Here is a 24,210-nt window from a genome sequence, read left to right as displayed (position 1 = left end):
GTAACTACAAAAAGCTTGTAATGTGAAGCAGAGGTCCTCTCAGGATACATGCCAAGCATGAGAAATATAAGACTATAATGAAAAAATTAAAGCAACCTACAGTATGGTAATAACGGGCGTAGACTAGTTTTTGAAAAGAAAATTGCGTATAGTACAGTAGTTTGTGGGTTTTTATGCACAAAGTACTTGCTTATTTACCAATATTTGTCAAGAAGAATTTCCTGTCTTTAGTTCATCTGTTTTTTTTTACTTAATGGCCTGTCATATCTGACCACTAGAAATTTTAATATTTTTTTGCCATTTTTGTTCACTAAACAGTTCTTTAGAAATATAAAGGCACGTCAGTCCAGGTACAGTATTTAGGCCTAGTACTGTACATTCTTTTCTGTAAAATTTCTAGCAGTTGTACTTTTTATAGCCTTTAAAACTTATTTTGCTATACTAATTATTAGCTTAACAGCTAGTAATTAATAATTGTTAATAATAATTATTAATAATAATTTTGATATTAGTGTAATACCGGTATATCACTAGTTTTCATTAGACAGTTATACTGTACAAAAAGCTTGTAACCTCTGGATGTGTACAGTAGACCTTTGAAAAAAGAAAATTATGTTTGGTATTTGCTGCGAAGCAGCCAATTCATATTCTTGACAGCAATTTGACCTCTGAAAGGTCATTGTTCGTCAAAAAACAAGGGCCTAAGACGACTGAAAAGCGGAGTTTCCTTTTTTCATTCTGCCAGGTAAAATCAATTACTTTAGGCGACGTTTGTAGACTAACCAACACGTACCAACATCTGCATGCTGCGCTAGCCTTATCCTACTCTAGGCCTAGGCTAGCTAGGATGGGCCTAGCCTTGAAGGGACGAAGGTCCCAATGAAAAACAACGTCGCTCCTTGATAGCTAACATTGTCTATTTAACATCACAATAATTCATTATTAGACCTATAGTTGTTTTTTGAATTGTACTCCACAAATCTCAGCCGATACCTCGCACAACTCGAGTAAACGAGTATCTATTATCGTGACTTCACTGGCTCACACACTTGCGATGTCTCGCACTTGTGATCAAATAACACGCTGGCTCGCACTTTGGCAACACTCTTTGGCAACTCGCCCCTAGAAAACCCGCTCTTGGAAACTTGCCCCATAAAAAAAATGTACACTTCCTAGACCATGCAGTCTTCAAAATAAAAATTGTAACCTTTGGTAATCAACTACATTTTCCACATACATAGAAATTTTTGAAACTTTATTAAAAAAAATCCTAAACCATAATTCACCACTATAGACACTTTTTGACAAAAATGAAAAATTACGACTTTGTTACCCAATGAGAAGTGGTCTAATATAGACAATGGGTCGTGTCTCATATTATTTGTTATATATTTATTATTCATTATTTTTACTTGACTCGCATAAATAATTTTGTTCGAAGAACATTTATATGCAGTTGTACTTCGCAGCACTTCACTTGCAATTTGCAATTTCTAGTTTGTAGGTTTTTATGCACAAAGTTACTTGTTAATTTACCAATACATGTCAACAAGATGTTCCTGTTTTGTTCATCTGTTCATCAGTCTGTTAATGACATACTGTATTACTGCCCACTAGAAATTTGAATACTGTAGGAAATTATCTGTACAGTACTGTCTATCGATAAAACAACATGTTGACTTCTACTTCCAGACAGTTACAGGTTACTTGACAGCTCATTACATTTTTATTTACCTTTTTATCATGTTACTAGATGCTACAGTATAGGTTTCAGGGCCTAGTAAATTAAGATTAACAAAACGAGTGTCACGTGAACAAGATTCTTAAAATACTAGGTCTACTGTGAATTGGGCTTGAATTGCTGTCATCAGACCAGCACTTCTGTATGTGTTGTATGCAGCAAGATTCATTTTCAATTTTTTCTCCAAATATGATGGCAGAAAACCATAGCTACATAAGAAACAAATGATAATAATAGTAATAATAATAATAAGAGATTATTAATTTAATGTTGGAAAGATCCAAATATTTTGAACAGGATTTAATCAAAAATGAATTTAGTCTGCGTATTTGAAGACAAAAAATTCCATAAAAAATTTGCATTGAAAAACAAGCCCTTCTAGGTCTAGCATTTTAGCAACTAAATTCTACTCCCTTTAAATTTGGCATGTTTGATTGTTGACCCTAAGGAGCTATCTACCTTTTTATCCAGCTATAATATTAAATTATTGGAAGAATTTCATTAGATCTTTAGTTGAATATACTGTTAAAGGTTCTTTAATATATAGACTAAAGGTTTTTTGAAACTTACATGACAGTTTCAGTTGCAGTAAAATCAGGGCAGTCGGACCTTTTGCAGTTTTGTACTCTTTGATAACCTGTACATTTCAGTCATTTGATAATGGTAACTGTCAGTGACTGAAACTGTCATGTAAGTTTCAAAAAACCTTAATAGTCTATATATTAAAGAATCTTTCACAGTATATATTAAACATTTGTCACCTTACATCCAACCACCAAATGATTGCCAAGGCTATCAAGCTGGGTGGTTAGTTGTTATTGGTGGTCCTATGTTTCATTTTTATGATTTAGATTTCATACCATGCCACTCTCTGATATTCGTACAGTACATCATTTTCGCCCTCTAACGAGGCATCCATCTCACTCTAAATAATAATAATGATATACAGAATGTCTACATTCAAGTAGGAAGTTTGGGCTGGGCCCCAGGGGACCCGCAGGCACTACAGTGCAGTGCCATCTGACTTCACTACAACAATTAAAAAAAATAACTTGATAAAACGCTCAGAGTATGTTAAATGTATGGTCACAGGTACACACTGCTTAATAGAATTAACAACTGTATTCCAGATAAACTAAAGAAATGTAATGAAGTAGATGAATGAATATTTGCAAAATTGTTTTTAATGTACATTGATTATATGAAATCTATAGCCTCCATTCTATTTAATTTATAGCAATAAATAAATAAATATTAATCTTTTTTAAATTGTGATGTTGGCACATTTTGTATTTTTTCATGCCTTTGTTTTTCTTGCAATGTATTTTTTATATGTTTACTGAGGAAGCAAGTCTCGCATTTCCTTGATGTGACAATAAAGTATCTGTGTCTGACTCTATGTCTACATGTCTGCTGTATAGTGATTAAAATTCATATACACCTTTGCAGATTTTGAAGTGAAATTTTATTCAGGTGTGAAGTAACACCTTAAGGAGATCATTATTGATTGTTTTCATCTATTGATTTTGGCATATGGTGTAATGGCAACTAATGTAAATGAGGTGGATCATCATCATTTAATATGAATCTGTGTAAAATTTCCATAGTCTTTGTCATGCACACAGAATTCACAGGACGAATATCAATCAGTGCTGTTTTATAGGAGTTCAAGTTCATGTTATTTTGTAGGCCTACAAGAAACATTTTCCTGTTTTATACATTTTTCTTTTTTTCTCTCTATGTTTTGATTAAATTTTATTTTTGTGGAGATTCATGTCATGACAGGTTAAACAGGTAACCTTTTTTCTATGTATTTTCTAGACTTTTAAGCTTTAGTCTGTGTTAAATTTAATGTTTGTTTACTTTATATTGCCTGATATCTCACGAGGTGCCCTGTGTACTTTGGCAATTTAAGGTTCACCTCAAGAAGTGTATCTACCTTTGTATAATAAATGTAAAATATGATATTAATAATATTAATGATGATAAAGATGTCTATACAGTAGCATTGACTTTATTTGATGAGATAATAATAATATTAGTACAGTAATAATAATAATAATATTAATAATAATATTGTTACATTATAGCATATAATGCAGGAGCTTCTATGTGCTTAATATAAACAGAAAAGAGAAAAAACAAAAAAAGAACTATTAAAACAAGAAATAACCTTTAACTAACCAAGACCTCCATGAACAATGACTGCAGAGACAGAACAAAGGATGATATGTTTTCTCATGATTTATAATAAAGGATGATGGTGTTAGTTGATGATGAGATGATGCTAAAGATGGTTTTATGATTGATTTGAAAAATTAAATTATATTAAAAATGACAATGCCTATATTAATACTACCGTACATCAGCAAGGAAATTTCATTATTTTTTAGCTGTTTTTTTAGCATATTCTTTATATTGTAAATTTTATTATATTCTTTGTGAGCTTTAAAATAATGATAGTTCTGTCAATATATGCTGATTTCTGTAGTGTTATTACCGTATCTGAATAATATGACTTTGTAATAAAGCTTGTCTGCACAGGGATAAATTTAACATGATGAAACATATGTTTCATCATGTTATATCATATGCCTTTAAGCAACATGTTATTCATGCGAGTACAATATGATCAGTACCTCGCATTGTTTCATGTTTCATCATGTTATATCATATGCCTTAAGCAACACCATTATTCATGCGAGTACAATATGATCAGTGCCTCGCATTGTTTGTACTGTATATGTGAGACGACAAAAAGGAGAGTTCAGTATGAATGACTGCAGAGACATACGTCCATGCAGCGACAGAACAAATGAATTATTAGGCTACTCCTGGAGCTACTGGCCTATACGTACGTTGAACATTGCGCTGTATAAAGGGAAAAAATAAATTTCAAATGAATGCAAGATGAGTTGTGTAAAAGAGGAATTTGAATGAGATAAAGTGATAATTAATTTGATTAATAAAAAAGTAAAAAATAAAGTTAATTGCTGAAAAATAAAGTGAATGAATGAAAATGGCACATAATATGTGGTAAATGTGAAGCAGAGCAGTGTATGTAATAATTATGAAATGAAAAAAAAAATTAAATTAATTTATGATCTCAAAGTAATAGTAGGCTTATTAACTCTTTATCAGTACTCTTTTAGGAAAGAATGTTATTTTACTCTTTCGAAATAATGACAAATTGATGGTTCCCTATAAGATAATGGTAGTATTAAAATGTTATTTCACAAATCTACAGTATACATCATTTTGTGTCATTTTTTCTTCCTATTTTTTAAAAATTTTATTTATTTATTTTTTTTCATTTATTTTATTAAATAGTTAGTAGAAATTGTTTGCATTATCTAAATCATGTATTTTACTTTGAATATCAATGCACCAGCAAACAACCCAAGGGTGATATTTGGCTTTAGCAAAAAAATAAGTAAAAAAAAAAAAAGCCTTCCTCCCTCTCACTTTTCCTGCCCAGATAAGGGTGATAAACTAATAATATTTTTTATAGGGCCTAATACAGTGTTTCTCAAACTTGCGTTAGAGTGTTTTCATAGTTAATTGAACATGATGATCACTTTGAGACAGAAACTCTTAATTCTTCTTGTCACCAGAAACCATTGCAAAAACAGACATAAAATACACTTCTTGCATTTAGAGAAACTTCAGTTTATTTATTTCTTTGTAAATAACCCAATGTTATGCACTTGATACAGTATATAACGCCAGCATATTTACACTTGTATTTGCCTCAAAGAGCACTCCTGTGCACGTACACATGGCTTTAATTTCAGTGGTGGATGCAGGATTTTATTGCATGGGGGCACAAGTGGCACTTGAAAAAATATGGTCAAACAAGGTGGAATTTATGGTCTAAGGGGGTGCGGGCAGGTTATGGCATTTTTGTAGAGTTCCCTGAAAACTCCTGAGCTTTAGCCATTTTAATCTGAAAGGGCCTAGGCGTATTAATAAACTTGAGGCTTCATTGCCAATCATCCATTTTGGATGGTAGAATGGTAACAACAGGGCTAAATAATATTCGTTGGTTAGGCTTACTAAAAATAATGATTAGTTTATCATCCCGCCCACATGTCTTCTATGGTATTAAAAAATAACATGGAAAAATTTTGTTTTTTCATATTTTTTTCATTTTGTTTTAAATTTGTGTAGTAAATAGTTAGTAGATATTGCTTGTATTATCTCAGGGGCGGATCCAGAAATGTCCAAAAGGGGGGCCGGAAGGGGGGACGAAAGTTTGGCCGATTTGAGACAACACTGTCGTGGGGGGTCCGGGGCATGCCCCCGCGAAATTTTTGTGTTCTAGACGCCCGAAAATAACATTTGAGGCGTTCTGGGCTATCATTTTTTTCTTTTCCTTCCTTTTTTTCTTTCTTTTTTCTTTTTTTTTACCTCCCAAAAGGGGGGGCCGGGGCCGGGCCGGCCCCCCCCCCTAAATCCGCCACTGTATCTCAATCATGTATTTTACTTTGATTAATGCACCAGCAAACAACTGGGTGATTTGGCTTTAGCAAAATAGAAATAAATAGCCTCCCTCCCTCATCACTTTTCCAGCCTAGATAGGGTGATAACTATTTTTATTAGGCCTTAGTTTATCAAATTTACCAAGTTAAGCTTGAAGAGTGGCCATTTGAATCTCCATGCAACTTTTGCCCCTATATTGTATATCAATTTTACAATATCTCAAAATCAAATAAATGATCTAAAATAATCATATTCTCCTGTTTGTCATGGGCTAATGAGTGACCAGTGAATGATCTTTCTAATGGCATTGCATTCTTGACCAATTAGGCCATGTAAAATAAAATAATTGGTTAGCATCCTTATGTTATCAATTTTAATGGTAGGGAGGGAGGGTTTTTTTTTTTCTTTTTTTTTTTTTTTTTGTGTTGAACATGAAAAAAGAGTTTCGCAAGGAAAAACAGCAAAAAAAAAAAAAAAAGATGAAAACAACAGAGACCAAAATTACATATTGTACAAGGAATTATATAATCCATCTATAGCATGCAGAAACTTTACCTACGAATAACAGCGTCATAATGCAATTATCTCTATGTAATCATGCACAATTCACTCCTCAACACAACAGGCATTATGGATACCATGTGGCTACAGTATAGGCCTATAGAACAACAGTAGAGCATAGAACTGCAAGTGGTCTGGCTAGTGTGCGGACAGGTGGCAAACAAACCTATATTAAATGCAGTTTGTGAGTGTTTTGTAAAAAATTTTTTTAAAAAATCGGGTTGGTGGCCTTTTTGATGGTGGGGAGGGGATGCTAACCAATTATTTTATTTTACATGGCCTTTGTACAGTACACATCCAAAGGTCAGTCTGTTTATCAGGCCTACTGACCAGAACAGAATAGAGAACAATTGATTTGTATCTCAAGTAGGCCGTTCTAGTTTGTGCTTTATTGATTAAGAATTGTCAGCTCAATAATTACATACTGCAGTACTGTACACTCTGTCTATAAGACATGGAGCAAGTCTGATATAGCTTAATGCATGAATATCCCTTCTTCTGTTTTTAGGATCAAGAAGTTCATTGGCTTTTGAGTCTGGATGCTGTTTGTACCATTGGACCAGGTTAAACGAGAATGGAGTGGTTTTTACTGTAGCAAAAGTTTTGGTAAGATGATATTATATCTGCTTATATTTAAACATTTTTCAATTTAATCAAATAATCAAAATATTGAAATAATTACATACAAAGAGGCCATGGAAAGGGTTTGGCCATGGATAGGGCTTCTAACAAGAACAAATTTACTTTTGCCAGGTGAGTAGGTCCAATAATCTTATCTTATTATTCATTCTTAGACCTTGACAACCGTATATTCCTATGTAGGCCTACGTCAATATCGAATGATCTGATTATCTGTAAATATTTGTAAATCGTGTTTAATCTTTGGAGAAAACAATATATATATATATTTATACACATTAAATTCTTCAATGGAAACAGTTTAACAGGGGCAGATTCAGAACTTTTCAAACGGGGATGGGGGGTGTTTGGGGCACAACAGTTTAAAAATAGATAGTGAGTAGCACATAACATTGATTTGCATTGAAATTTTTGAAATTTAGCGGCAAAACAGGGCACGTGCCTCCCGTTCCCCTTACTGGATCCGCCCCAATAATGTCTAAACAAAACTTTTATTAATATGGGAAAAAATGCCATAAGCTATATATTTAATAAGAAAGTTATGAAATTTATATTTTATGTACAGAATTACTATATAGCTCCTTTTCACATTCAGATGATGTTAATCAGATCAATAATAATATTTCTGATTTCCAAGAACGAACATTAAACAAATGAAAACTGGTGTATAATGCCAAGGTTATGATGAGGTCTACAAATTCAGATTTAAAGTATGAAGAAATATTACACTAAGATAATTTTCCTGATGAAAACAGGTTTACTAGGCCAGTTTTGAGGTTTATAATAAAATTTTGTATGTAGAGTTAAAGCTCATAATTCTAAAAATCTACACTCTTCGTGTATGCCGGCCCTGGCATATTTGTGTTGTGCACTAAGCATCAGGAAATAGTGATTCAAACTGGATCATTCTAAATTAAGCCCTTGAAAATTATGGCGCCCACAATGTTTGCTAAAACTTTTTGTAATATACAAAAGAAACAAAAAAAGCTGACAGGCTACTGTAGTCTATTGTGGATTTTTCTCAGGTACCGGTAAGTGGAATTAATCTGAAACGTAAACATTAAATAATTAAATGATGTGGTTGAGCAGTAAATAAAAAGAGATGCAAATGTAGAAAGATGACGGCGTTTCTTATTTACAAATTCTCTTGTTGGTTGTGCAATGTTGATTGCTGGCTTACATATTAACTAAAGAACAAATCTAGGAATATTTTATTCTAGTTCCCTACTAATAAAGTTATTGATTAGACATATACCACTTCCTATGCTTCCATAGACATCTAAATTAGTTGGTAATCAATTTTGGGATAAATTTATTTTATAATAGTGAGTAAATCAGAGAAACCCTATTTTTCTTGATGTGTGTATCATCAGAAGATAATATTAATAAATACCTTAATTAATTCAAAATGAGTTATGCACTTAGCTTAAATATTTTTTGATAGACATCATATTCACTGATAATTATTGATTGGAACGTATATTATTTTTATTGATACTCTTACAGCAGAAAAAGCAAATTCCGCCCGGAATAAACACCCCAATAAAATTCTTGCTGAAGAATCATCTAAAAACTTTACATGCGTGTTTATTGAAATAAATATAGAACAGTGAAAAATTCTTGTTATTGCGCTGATTGAAGAAATGTCTTATAATGATCTTAAAATGTTTACAGATTATGACACTAATTGATAATGTGCTTTGATTTAGAATATTTGTAATGAATTTGGAAAACATTTCCATAATAATAATTTTGATAGTTCATGAGCTACAGGCATTGATATTGTCCACTAGGGCATAACAGAATAGAAAGAGCCTGAAAAAAATTTCCCTTCACATTACTTCTGCTCTGATAACCTTATTCATTTAATAATTCTACTGCAAGATTGTACTGTAGGAGAATAAAGTCTTGAATGTTGGAGAATACCAAATAAAAAAATTTTTCATACTGTTTGCTACTATGGGTAAAGAGACATGGAAAATTCCATTTCCAAGTAACCAAGGGACTTGCACAGCAAGGGTTCTGAACCCCGACCTCATGGTTGAGGTCATTTCATTTCGGTGGCATACAGTATGTTCAATCCTTTCCAGCATTGTTTTTATTTGCTTTTTACCTCCTAACAAGGCCTTTATGAAAGCAACTTGAGTAACACCTTTATTTTTTTTCTTAATAATAATTTTGATAGTTCAAGGGCTACAGGGCAATTTCTTTAGATTTAAAATTTAGGGTATAGGTATCTAAGCATGGCCTGGGGATGGTCAGCATAGTATTGGAACTACACCATGTTTCTACATTATGTTTTATGTAATCAATGATCTTGTCCTTTCAGCTAGATCTACTGTATCTTCCATTATACACTTTGGCTCTCACCTGTGTCTTACTGTTTTGTCCAATCATAATGGGTCAAATACATTTCTAATATCTATCTATTCTCAATGTGTATATTTTAAGTGATAAAAACAAACATGTTATTTTAATAAGTTGGAGTTTCACCTATTGATTATGATTTCAATCAGATAATCACAGCCTTCAAAGGCGATCTGAGTAAATACAGTAATTTTGTGTATAGTGTTATAGTTGTTGGTGGATAGTAAAACTAATGAAACATGGCATTGCATTGATTTTCACTCCTACTATATATACTTTATACACAATACAAATTTAGGTTTTTGAAATCAATTTAACCTACAAATCAAAAATGGTTGGATTTTTGGGCAAACAAATTAAAAGTGCCTGTAAATGCAGGTATTTCTGTACTTTGAAAGGTGGTACAGTTGTTTAATATCAGGTTTATACATGGACAAATCACCTCACCCTGTGTGGTTGGTGCTATGGTTAATATACAGTATTGTATTTTGGAATATCCTCCAAAAATTATTTCTCATTTATAAGGATCAAGTATATTCACTTCAAATAAGACAGATAAACAATTCAGTTTTCATGCTGATGTAGGGTAAACCATGTACTCTATGGTTTTTTTTCTCACGTTTAAAACCAGCTCTGCTCTCCAAGCCTAACGCCCGTATTCTTAAAACAAACTTTAGTCGAACTTCGAACTAGAACTTCATTTAGTGCTAGTTGCATCTTTAACTTCAATTTGTATTCACAAACAATGTAGTCGAAGTTTTAACTACGACTAAATCAAGTCCTAGTTTTAGTTCAACTGAAGACGTCTGGCAAGCCACGACTATCAAACTAACCAATGAAAAGGGCTAACTTTTATAGCAGACGAAATTTTAGAGATCCGGTAACGCGGATGAATATTAAGCTGCCGTCTGTGGTTCAAAAATGTATTTCCTCATAATTCACAATAGACCATCATTCCCTTAATTAATTTTCTATAATAATAACTATATTAGTTGTTAAAATATTACAATAGAGAATTTGAACAGACACTGAAAATTTGCTTTCTTTGGAGAACTATTATAGTTGAGCCCGAGCGAGGGCGGCGCCATCTTTGTTGTTGTTATTGTAAAGCTACGTGATCGCAACGCGAGGGGATTTCGTGCAAATCAGGAACTATCGCATGTGGCCAGCAAAACATGGTTATTTCTCCTTCCAGAAGCTAAACTTGGTGTCTCTTTTGTTTAACACACCGAAGATATATCAAACCTGCGTATATAATCGTTTTTATTCGTTTCACTTTATCGTGAGTTACAAAAAACTCGTTTTTAGTGGGGTAAATATTTCAAGTCGGCGATTTAGCCTGACCCTAGGCTGACTAAAAAAAATCGGCCTGCGGAGGTATAATTTTAGTCGAGGTTCACGTCATTTAGTCGTAGTGCTAGTTGAAGTTCGTTTTAAGAATACGAAATGACGTAATTTTAAAGTTTTAGCTCGAACTACTGTACGTCTAAAGTTAGTTTTAAGAATACCGGGGTAAAAGCCAAGTTTATAGCTTAATATAGACAATATCTTTAAGGTTAAAGTAAAGTCTTATAATTTATTTAAACTATTAACATTAAAAGTTATTAAAAGCCTACATTTGATATATTCTATCCTATGATATTAATTTATCAAATCTGTTTCAGGTATTGCCAATAGAATATAATACTGTAAGTGTACACCACTAAAATAAAGCCACAAATTCTACTTTAGTAGATTAACTTGAACCAGAAAGGCACTTGACATAAAACACTTCCTAAAAAGTACTATACAGATTAATTTGTATTGTTTTTGAACTTATAATAAATCTAGGACAATTGGTTATCGATCAATAAACAGGTTTAATGGTTGCCATGGAGATTGTGTACTAGCGATTAATATGGTATCAATTGATTTTGGAGGATCACATGGATTATTAGTACACTGAAAACGTAATGTAGGTAGACGTAGTAGGACCTAATGCCATTGTCTGAAAAGGATATTTCTATCTATATACATTCTTCACTGAGATTGTGTACTTTACAGTGTATTTCACAATTGGTTATTTTAGACACTGCTGGTACAGTTCAGTTAATTGCGCAACAAAATATTGATTATATTATTGTCTACAGTGCAGCTTTTTTTTAAATATATAATCAAACAAAAAAAAATTAGATAAACAGAAAAAAAAGAGAATAAACAGAAATATTGAAAAACAGCTTTATATATCATTAATATATTTGGAAATTATGATTACTGTATTAATTATAATGTTATTTATACTTATAAATTATAAATAAAACTTACTAAAATTACTAATATACACTTTGTAAGCCTCCTAAAAATTTAGAAAAAATTGAAATGATGGAAAGTAGATGATAACAAATTATAAAAGATGAAACAGTAATTTTAGGTCCCCTCTAATTAAATAACATTGTATGAACAAGAGTTAAAAGTCATTTTCCAGTATCATACTGCTACTGAAAAAGAAAACTTTTTTTTTCCTCTGGAGATTTTTGGAAAGTTCTGGATACCTTTTGTTGAAAGTTGCTGGCTTTACTATTCAGTGTTTTGACTATGAATTTAGTATGGTTTAATTTGTGAGACTGGGTCAAGGCTATATATTTTGTAAGACCAATGTTTAATCTGTTTTGAACAATAACTCTAATCTCAGCTCAATTATCATTTTATACCTAGATAGGTAATGATTATGCAAAGGGGAAAAAGCATTGTGAAGACATATGAAGACCAAGGACAGACCATGGCCAGACTAAGGCCATAAGGTAAAAAGTGGTGATATCAGGAGAAAAACATGCCCAGGGATGTTGTCTGTGGGAAAGATAAGATACATAGAAGATAACCTTGTGAAAATGCAAACAGACCAAGGACAGACCATGGCCAGACCAAGGCTATCATGTTATCTGGGAAAGGATACAAGATACATAGGGTGTGTTTCTACTGATAAACACAAAATAATCAATTTTTTAAAACCGTTTTTTTAATGAGTACCAGACAGCCTACTGGCGTTGCAACTGCATTTTTGATTTTTCGCGCCTACAGTAATACGATCTAGTCTTTGCAGTGATCGACCCGGAGGTCACATCATCTGATAATCGCTTTTGTGTTGCAGCTAAAAGGTGCACAGCCAAAATCGGTTATCTGCCGTTCAAACATGCTATCCATTGCATGTTTTTAATCAATTTTTTTTAATCGCTTTTTTCAAACTGGTCCCGTTTCTACTGCGAGAATAAAAGAAAATGAAAGGGAAAAATTTTTATTCCTAGATGGCCGGAAATGAGCTTTCCCAACTTCAGAGGAGTTGTTTCTTCAAAATTCAAGGTTTCCCCCCTAAAAAAAGTAAGGTAATTATATCTCATTCTTTAGGCCTATACATAGAGAAAAAAAAAATCAGACATAGGCAATATATTATTATATTCCAACAATATTGAGTATTTGGATACATATAGACTTTCTTCCATGGATCAATGAACCAATAGGCCAGAAGAACGCACGCTTCTACAAAAATTATTAAGCCTATGACATCGAACCAAAAACAGTGTGTATAATTTTATTTAATTGAAGGCTAGTCAGGCTAATACTAGTTTGTCTGATCTGCTAACTTATGCCTAGGAAGGTTTAGCATGAATTTTGTAAGCCACGACCCAGTAGTATTTTGTTACGTTTCTTCACAGAGGGGCATTCATCCGAACCACCTGAAGATCCCCCCCCCCCCACACTGGATCTGCCACTGATGTGTCTCTATTGGAATGTATTAAATGCAAGAACAACTGATGAAAATTTGCATCAAAGACTTTTTCTATTTGTTAATATAGGACCTAGATGTATTTTACAGTATTTACTATTGTAAAACACCACCTGTACCTCCACACACACATGTTTTCCTGGCAGTTTAATATTTAGTCAATCAAACACAAGGTGCAACCTCCCATGGGAGTTGGTTTTAGGTCTGTGAACCAGAGCATTACAAAGCACAATTAGGTAAGACAGGAAGTAATGCTGATAAATGGTGCTTTATACTACAGGATGCTATGCACTGTAGTTGCAAAATCGCCTGTTACAGTACCTATTGCACAAAACGAGCAACACATGATCTAACCATGGAGGTATAAGATCAAACCAATCATTATAGTTTCATGATTAAACCTAAACAACTGGTAGGCCTTAAATTTTATGAATCTATCTATTTTATAAATCTATCAACTATCACACTATTACATGTTTAGCACATAAACCCATAAAATGGTCGTAGGCCTACCAGTTTCTTATTTGATTTGCTGCGATCCCAACACAATAATCATGAGAGAGTCATTTTGGAAAATGAAAAATTTAAAGAATGAAATAAAATTATAAGCTTATGAGAAGACAAAAAAATATTCCAAGATGCAATATAATAATTATTGGTTAGGGTCCCTGGGTGTGGAGGTGGACCGTACATTGTCGCCAAATGGATATTAAATTGTGACAGATTTCTTATTTGTTCATTTATTGGAAAAAATGGTTCCTAGTTTATACAGTAGTTACCGCAAGTGTGACTTCGACTCCATATTTTAAAGACACCAAACAGTTATGCAAGTAAACACAGCCAAGAGGTTTCACTGTATGGAGGATTATGAGATCAGACGTTGCATTTAATACAGAGTAATATAATAATACAGTATAAATGAATAATATTAATACAGTAAAATGCAACAGAGGTCACAACATTATCTGGCTTGTTTATGAGTTTTTTCCATGCATAATATGCATAATGTACTGTACCTTTTATTTATCTTGTTTTGGAGTAACTCAGCAAGAGATGTATGTTGTAGTCTTAGACACATTATTAATGTACAGAAACATCTCCAAATGATTATGCACTCTCAATTACGAACTTGATGATGTCATTACAAACAATGTTAAAAATTGTGTATGTTAAAATCTTCAAAAATAATATAAAAGTTTATATTTCAGCCGAGAAAGAAAATGTTTAAACTAATAAATTGTCATAAAACTTCCTTTATAACAAGACATACTCGTCTTCAGCCAAGATATAGTGCTGTGCATGTTTGTTCGGCAGCTATTGTACAGTAGAAATAGAGAACCTCGCATTTTGTTTTGTTTTTGTTAATTTTTACTATTAAAATGTTTTCATTAGGAAATCACTTAAATGAATACTATACACAGTGAGTACAAATAATTTTGGCTTCTGTACAGTATGATTTTGTTGCAGAAAATAGTAAAATCCAAGTCATATATAGTGACAAAAGTTTGCTCCCATGTCAAAGCCTCTATAATAGTGTATACCGGTAATGCCTACCCTCATTACTGAGATGCTATGAAAATTTGAACGCTCTGAATTACAATTTTTTTCAATTACGAACTATGTTTGGACAGAGAGGTAAGCAATTGGGAGATGTTCTACCCTCAAGCTGTTTAGATCGGTTAAGATCCTGTTATTTTCTTTGAAATTGTATAATTAATAATGTTGCAGCTTTGACTGTGCTACAAAAACTTGTCTGCTCAAGATTGAGTATTCTCATAAGACAATATTCTTCCTGGGAAATTTACAAGGTGTGACTGGGATTATTTTTTAATACTGTCCCACTTTCTTAATACTGTCTAGGAGCTACTTGTGTCTACTTCCTTATCTGCGGATATAAGGATATTTTAAATAATCTATGCTGCTATTATTACATCTTGCGGTTTGTGAAGGTGATTTAATTAATGGCAACATGGTTGGTACCACCTCAACAATATTACCTTCTGTGGCAAGATTACTGTGCTGTATTTTACAACAAGTTCCGATCCGAGTAATAACAGTCAATTTTTTTAAATTACAAAGTAAAACATTAAATTAAAGGAAAGCCCAGCACAATACATCAGGATGGAGACAGAATCCTGTGTGATTTTTACATATCATAAGACATTAGGCTAACGAAGCCTTTAAAATTTATAAATAGTTTGAGCTTTCGGGCCTCCCTCAGGATCCCCTTCAAAGGGTTGTGGGTGGTCCCTATGGCCCCACCCACTTACAGCAGTTTAGGATATCTGTTGGGTAAATTCTGGCGCCACCTCTGGTTATATTTTGGTACAATATCGGACTGTCCACATTTGTCTGAAACTCGATCTAGATGTTAATCTACTGTCAGGTTGAAGTACTCACCCAATTGTTAATCAAAGAATATTATATTGATAATTTTTTGACCTTGTATACCAATATTAGCTTAGTCCATGGTTTTTGTTGTGACCCTGAGTACTGGCGTGTTTCTACTGAATATAGAGAAAGAAACGGTTCTCTTATCATTGGTTGATTATCAGATTAGCAAGATAAGAACTGCATTGCAACTGATTTTTGATTCCACGCAAAACGGTGTCTGGACTGATACGTTACATATGCATGACGTAACAATTACCCATATTGTAATTTGAAATTACTTTAATAAAAGCTTTTAACAAAACATTTTCATGCGACTACTAGGATAAAAACAAACAGCGATGATTCGTGCTGTCCCAATACTAGCTCATGTCGGTATTTAAATAAAACAATTAATGGTTAAACTTTTGTTCTTACATTTGTTTTACTGATTCCTCCTAATAACAAATAATATCGTTCATATACTATATCAGTGATAGGCCTATCGTATTACTGGTATGGTGGAACAATATTAAAGAACTTAAGAATATGTCCAAAAGGTAAAAGCATGTAGGAGGCCTAAATCATTGATATGACAAGTATTTTACGAAGTCTTTTAAAAATTAAATCTGAATTACATCCTTTTCAACAATTCTACTAGTACTATATATAGGCCTAGCCTACTGGCTAAGTTGACCTTACTGTAGGTTAACTTAGGCCACATTTATGCTGCAGCTAAAAACTACTCTACGAAGAACGGCTCTTTTGTTCAAAGAATGGTTCTTTGGCGTTTCAGGCATGGATATACCGATTCTGTGGCAAAGAACTGTTTTTTGGAATTCCGAAAAGAACGGTTCTTTTTTGTGGGTCACGTTTCTACTGCCACAAAGAACTGATCTTAAAAAGTACAGTTCTTAAGAACAGTTCTTTCTCGTCAGTAGAAATAGGCCGTAGAATGAAATTGCACCAGCTGTTGACAGCACCATAATGTTACTGTTACCTAATTATCTCTTTTGTCAAATTTAATAATGGTACTTGTACAGTTACAGCAATTACAAAGCTATTAGTTCATTAGAACATGACCCCAGGAACATGGCCTTCAGCAGAGATGAGTGAAATAATCTCATTTTTAGACCATCTCAACCCATGCAGCATTATTTTGTTGCAAGGTCTAGACAGTAAAATTCATTTACACTTAATTGTTTATTAATTTACACATTAATTATTTATTAATTTACACATTTGTTTAATAATTTTTATACGAAACACTATAGTGTGTTCTACCTGTAGTGGTTGTTATCTCATGATTTTAACCCTGAGATAATTTAGAGTGAATGTACAGTACTTTTAAAGAACCAAATTACAGTATATATTTACTAGTACATTACCATAGTAGGTCTAAAAATAGTTCCAAAAATTAAATGAAAATTATATAGGTCTATTAGCATTTTATTTTCTTTTGAAATTGTTGTTAAAGAGACTAATTGCATTTGGCATAAATAAAATATTTAACCAATTGGTCTTCATTGTATCATGGCACATCCTAGTAGGGAGTGGAGTTGTGTGCAGGGGAAAATACAGACAAAAATCTGGGTAGGGTCCATGCTACACATGCAAAGCACCACCGTGAGTTGTGATTGTTGGCCAAAAATTTACTGACTTTGGAATAGTGGTGCATCCTCTTTTTCATTTCTTTTCTTTTCATTCTTCTCTCTTTTTCTAATTTTTATTAGGGCCCTGGCCCCTGGGATCCATCCCTGGTATGAGTCAAATCCCCATAGAACTCTGGACTGAACTGTAGGGGATTACTGTAGTAGTTGTAGATCTTTGATGATTTTGTAACGACTCACTCATCCATACAGTTTGATGTACATGTAGAGGGAAATGATGGCGGTTTATTAAAAATAGCTGTACTAATTATTAAATAATAAAATCTATGTCAAATAGTCTTTCTGGAGGGTTTATTTACCAAGTCTCGAGGAGGGCATCATCAGCTCCTGTTTGATGTGCTTCACACCTGCAAAGAAAAGGCATACAGATACTGTATACATACTGTAAATGTCCATTATTTTTCCACAAGAAAAACCAAGTTGCTGGACTTGCACCCAGAAGTATGGGACTGGACGGCTACAGTATCACCATGAACCATGATTCTAAATATGACTAAGGCATTAATGTGGATTATTTTCACTAATATTTACTTCATACATTTTTCATTCATTTTGATACTAGTATGAATTCTAAACAGTGTTTCAAATTAATTTCAAAATGGGAATGTGATTTCAATGCAAGTATGCCAGCTTAGGTAGGTTATTTATGTCTTGTACACTAAAGTATGCTTTTCTGTAATACTGTATTTACTGTAGATTTATTGTTCATTTTATGCTAGTTTCATTGTTTGAATGCAGATAGCATCATGGAATGAGAGTATTTTGGTATCATAATTATTTTGGTATCATAATTGTTTTATTACTATTTTGTTGTATTTTCTTTTTAAAATGTATATTCTCTGTACTATATTACTTTTAGAAAGATCATATTCAGTTATTTCGGTATTACTTTTTATCACACATAAGGAATTGCAGCTTAAAGATGGCCTCCTTCCAATCTGAGTGTCTTGGGCTTAAATCCAATACTACACTCTAATTCATAGCAAGAATTAATTTATTTTATGCAGAGCATGAGTGCATGTTTTTCTTAGAAAGCTATTACTATTCAGATAGTGATTGATTTATTACAACTGGTAATTCTTAGTCTTCTGCCTAAAATAAATATTAAATAAAAAATGATAATAAAAAAAATTGTTGAGAACAGTGGTGGCACCAATGGGGGCAGGGGGGCTTATGCCCCCCATCAGACAAGGCCCCCCGCCCTATTATACAAGCCTCCCTACCCCACCGACCGAGCTCGTCGGGCAGTTGGACCAAAAAAAAAAAAAAAAAAAAATAGACCGACACCAAGCTAAAAAACACACACACAGTGGTAAAGTGCCATTTTTGGCCATCCAGAGGTCCCTATTTAAACAAAAATCTCATTTAGCAGGAGGCACCCCCTCCCAAACCCTCTCTCTCCTCAGGCATACAAGCTCAAGCCCCCCATCGGACAGAGGCCCCCCCCCCAAAAAAAATTATATCCAAGAGCCGCCACTGGTTCAGAAGCATTGGCTGGTTTCAGTCTGATGAGGGAGAGGGGTGTGTGATAAATGAGAATGTGGGACTAAATCCCAGAATGCGGAACTACTGTAAATCCAAATTCCAATGAAAACTTACTGTCACTTTCAGTCCATGGGCTGGAACTAATTTGCTGCCATGAGGGTGTGTCCGCACTCCATGCACCTCCCTGTCTACACCTATGCCTTACATGGGTTTATATACAGAATTTGAAATACTGTATTAAATATTACTATTTTCTTGCAGTACTTTAAGCTATTTGCTATCACAGATTAAGTGTACATTCCGTGCAAATATGTGCATGTGAACAGGTCCATTACTTTTTGTGATATAGATTGTATATTATTGTACAGATTGTATGTAGAGACATCACTTTAAGACCAGGTGCGTGCTCTCCAAAATATGTTGGTCATTGTCAAGACACATGAAATTCACATTTCTACCAGATCATATAAAAAATGGTGATCTATAAGAGCAAATTACACAGTGAGCGTAAACTATGAAACAAAATTAGACAATTTTTTTTGTTATTGCAAACAAGGAAGTTGCAGTATTAAATATGTATGGCATTGAGACGCAACCTGGTTTTGAAATTACTATTTAGAACTAGAGTTATTGAAGAGGTTGCGTGCAAATTTGAAATTCAAGATTTATTGCTAACATGCAATAACAAGAAGTTCTACAAAGTTAGCTGAGAATTTTTCATCAATTTCTTCCTACAAAATGACATTGGGTTCCTGATTATCTATACTGTTCTTCGAATTCAGAATAATTGAGTATTCATTTTCTAATCTATGTGAAAAGTTCTGTAGAGGATGTTTCTTGCCAAATACATATTTCTGTTAAGTTAATAAAGCTTTATCTTGCTATATAATCTAGGTATTATGCTTGTCCCACTAACAAAACAGTTATTGATAAAATGAAAGTCAAACTCTTCAAGAGCAAAATGGTATGTTCAGATTTTTATTCAGAAGGAATTAGATTTAATCAATAATTCTAGTTGATTTTCTGGCATCTCCTACTTGACATGCTTTGTATATTGACTAAATTCGATTGCACTTCACTCTTGTATATCCTGAAGATACTTTAAACCATAGGCCTATTAATTTTTCATAGCAAATCTGGATATTTGATATATTTTTCTAGTTTATACAAACAAGAAGACCTACCAAGAAATCTTGCATCAAATTAGAGAGTCCCTCTTCTAAATTGCTCTCATACTCATGAACTATATATGCATAATAGCAATGTAAAACAACACAAAAAGTGTATTTCATACCCAAGGTACAATTTGAGTATTATTTATACATAATCTCTCCAAAGATTATTTTGATCCTAATAAGTGAAGCAAATTTTGCATGATTAAAAACAATATTGTAAAGTGGTGGAAAATGCTTTCAAATGCCATTCAAGGGCATATAAGTGGGTGGCCCTTTCACCATGGCTGATATGAAGGGGCCCTGGGAAACCAAGCAAGAGAACAAACCTACAACAAGAAGATAAAGAAGAAGAAATTAGATAAAGAGACATCCATATCTAAAACTGAAACCTAATTGTTTATTTTAGCTTAGCTCAGTTAGCTGTACTGGTGGTTAGCCACTGTGTGTGTGCTGAACTGTGGAAATCCATTCAAACCTTAGATTCTTGGTTCAATTCCATAACTGCTCCCATTGTATTTCTGGCTATAGTACCGTGGGACAACTAAAAAATGGAGCAAAATATCTCTTAAATTCTTAAGTAATTTAAGCTTCGCTTATCCTAATTAATAACTATTTCACTTTACTCATGGTTTTGGAGGTTGGAACATTTTGTGAATGATGGGAAACATGTTAGGGAATGTTTTAAGTGGGTGCTTTTGAGTGATTTTATAAAAATGAAGTGACCCCATTTCAAAATTACGAAGGTGGTTAAATTACATATTACTTACCTAGATAAGATTACAAATTAACTGTTAAGATAAAGTTCTGTCTGGCCTAACCTGAGTTTCATTGTGTGGCAAGGGTTATGCAAAGTAGGTAAAGTACTGGCAGTACTGTAGAATTGGGTAAGCAAAGCATATTCATTTTCAATTTTAAGTGTTTCACCATTTATGAGGAACTATAGTAGACATATTAAGGAGGTACGGTAATCATTTTAGTACTTGTTTGCATAATTAAGTTCATATACTATACCCTACTACTAATTGACATACATGAGTCTTTGGCACATGAATTGCAAAAATAATCAGGCAGCCATTAATATTCTTGGGTTAAGAGACTCAGAGACGTAAAAAAAGGGCGTTTGTAGGGCTTCTATTTATTGCTATGAATATTTGCATCAATGCTTGTTAAATATTTATATTTTTTATTTAAAAGCTTTTTTTAAACAGGGAGTTTCCATTCAGTGACTAGCACTGCTTTTCAAGGAAGCCCTGGTACATACGGTAAATAACAAAAAAAAAATTAAAAAAAAAATTACAATCATGAAATTCAAAAGTAACTAAAAGTAAATCAAAAACAATAAGATAGCCTAAAACTGAAAAGAAAGCAGACAAATGAAAACTACTAAACCAAAATAAAAAACACAAGTTAAATAAACAAAAGGAAAGGTACAGTCATACTGAATACAGATAAAGGTCTCTTTTTTTAAACATATTAATAGAAAGAGACTCAAAATTTTAAAAGCCAGAATATGGAGGAAAATTAATATTCCTAGTACACAGAAGGAGTGTTTGACAAAAAACAGTTAATAACTTATAAGATTTTTGAATATTTAAAAACTGGGGTGGAGGTGAGTGGCAGGAGGGGGCGTTACCACCATTCCCTCAAAAAATATTGGTCTTACAACAAATCAACCATTTTTTTCCTCGGAGTCTGGCATTAAGCAACTACAGTAAATGCAGATACAAACATTAGGCCCCGTAAAAAAAATTTTTAGTTTATCACCCTATCCCAGCAAAAAAACTGATGAGGGAGGGAGGTTTTTTTTTTTTCAACCATCCTATCGGTGTTCGCTGGTGCATTTGGTTGAAGACAAACACATAAAAAGTCTCAAGAACGGACTCAAATTTACAAAGAAAACATGTTTTTATTGTCCAGTAACACATTTTGCTAAAATACAGTACAGTTTCTAAATATGAAAAAGTGAGAATTCATAAATACATCTGGCAAGGTAAAGTATATAGAAAATAAATAAAATTATTGACCCTCTTTTTACATCTCCTGTCATTGCAAGTGCATAGCTTTGGTAAGTTTATTATTGCCAATATGTATTTTGAAAGAATGAAGGAAAATACATATATTTAACTTGAATGGATGTGTCTACCTTCTTCGTGGGACCAAATTTTGCAACAACCTGTGAAAAAAATTACAAAAAAGTGAGGAAAAAGAAAACATTTTATATGTTTTGAAGAGCTATAGAACTGATGTAAAAACAAATGTATGCCATGACTGGATGACAAAAACAAACTTAGGCCCCCTAAGTAGGGCTAGGCCCTAGGCCTATAGATCCTGCTGGGTTAGGCCTAGGCCTAATCTAGGCCCCTCTAGGAAGCCAGGCTAGCCTACTGTAGGCCTACTTGCTTGATACGTTTATAGTCTTGCTTCTCAAGGGACAAATAGTTTTAAATTATACCTCAACATTTACAAATCTTATTAGGCCTATACCAAACTGATTTTCTTAACATGTGTAGGCCCGTGCGACTATTTCAAGGCCAGGCTTGGGAGACGGGGCCTAGCTAGAACGCCCGCCGCACTGCGACCGATCCATTCAAATACACTAGCCTGACCTACTAGTTAGGCCTGCCTGACAAGGGTGATTCATGACAAGCACAGCTAGCAATACGTACCGTAGTAAAATCTTCTCCTATGTTTCCTCCTTCTCCAATTTCGCCCAATTTTAAAGCATCAAACAATTCATTATAACGGATGATATTTTTTGCGAACCAGCCCTTCAAAACATGATATTCCCCTCTTTGTTTGCATTACAATTAGGCCTAGAGGCATGATGAAAAAGTTTCGGGGTCATTCATCTCACACACAAACATCGCGCCAGAGTAGAAAAGCTATCTTAGTGCGCATGCGCAACATGAGAAAGATTGCCTGTGAAATAATCTTTTTTTCAAGTGAAAAATGACGAAAAAACGATCGTTTAAAATGAAAAAAAAAATTTTTTTTAAATCGGGATTTGCCCAAATGTGATGCGCGCGAGGGTGATAAACTAATAATTTTTTTAATGGGGTCTAGCTTACAACCAGCACAGTGCTGAACTTGCAAACTTGTTTTGAATGAAGGCAAGAACATAACGCTACACCACACGTTTCCACATATGGACCACTCTTTGTCCAGGGCAGTCCAGTAAAATATCACTAAATACTGTAATTTGATGCCATGAAATCGAAATATATTCCCATTCAAAATGGTAAAGAAAAACAAAAAATAACTCAACCGAAGTGGAAGTCAGACACTATAGGCTTTTTGAACTGAACCTCACACTTGAACACAGTACCTGCTTGAATGTGTGCCAGTCTAACTGAATAATTTAATATTAATAATAATTTAATGTTTAAATTTTAAATTGCCTAACCATAACATGAATAAAAAAGAATGAATTGGAGATTGTAGGCCTATAATTGCAGACCTCTTTATATTAATGTTTGATTTTGCCAGTTAGGTTTATTAGGGTAAAAAATGTCTTTGGTCAATGTATACACGTTGCTCCTCCAGAATAATCTGACGAGAGACTGTAGGCCCTCTAGTATCGATCCAAGAAACCTGGTGGAGTGGTTTTCTGGCGGTAGGATGATACTGCTTTCAGACCACAAAATCAGAAAGGTTCACTAAACAGCGACCCATAGAAATCCACTGCTTTTGAGCCTCATGGAATATTGCCATATTTTTCCATTCAAAGGTTCAACTTTTGAAAACAATGCATTTTCTTTCATGACTAAAAGCTACACCAACACTCATAATGAAACTGTGTTATAAAGAATACAGTCTCACATTGTGTCATGCTGTACTGGCTGTGATGCTATTCATGTGGCAAAGACAAGTAGACCGGTCGGATTTGGAGGAAGGTGTCACATTTTTGCAGAATTTACCAGACCAACTTTTTCTAATGTATTTTTTGACGTAGATTACGAA

At 33.5% G+C, this 24,210-nt stretch overlaps 1 protein-coding gene across 4 annotated transcripts in view; it reads left to right on the top strand.

Moving 5' to 3' along the window:
- Positions 1-24,210, top strand: part of LOC117120049 (patched domain-containing protein 3-like) — a 53,073-nt gene that overhangs the window by 10,539 nt on the left and 18,324 nt on the right. Inside the window, exons 1-2 of one of the 4 annotated variants that reach the window (XM_033265047.1) lie at positions 6,801-6,968; positions 7,293-7,390. The gene's annotated coding sequence lies outside the window, so the exon portion shown is untranslated. Of the gene's footprint in view, positions 1-6,800; positions 6,969-7,292; positions 7,391-12,529; positions 12,571-19,473; positions 21,135-24,210 lie in introns of those variants that run through there. The other 3 variants (XM_033265046.1, XM_033265049.1, XM_033265048.1) reach the window with 3 other exon arrangements.

The sequence above is a fragment of the Anneissia japonica genome, unplaced genomic scaffold (genome assembly GCF_011630105.1).
Source record: "Anneissia japonica isolate Jap-2015-1 unplaced genomic scaffold, ASM1163010v1 scaffold287597_len576451_cov177, whole genome shotgun sequence".
In the NCBI taxonomy this organism is placed as follows: domain Eukaryota; kingdom Metazoa; phylum Echinodermata; class Crinoidea; order Comatulida; family Comatulidae; genus Anneissia; species Anneissia japonica.
The sequence above is the reverse complement of the archived record's forward strand: the minus strand, read 5'-3'. Positions and strand labels throughout refer to the sequence as shown.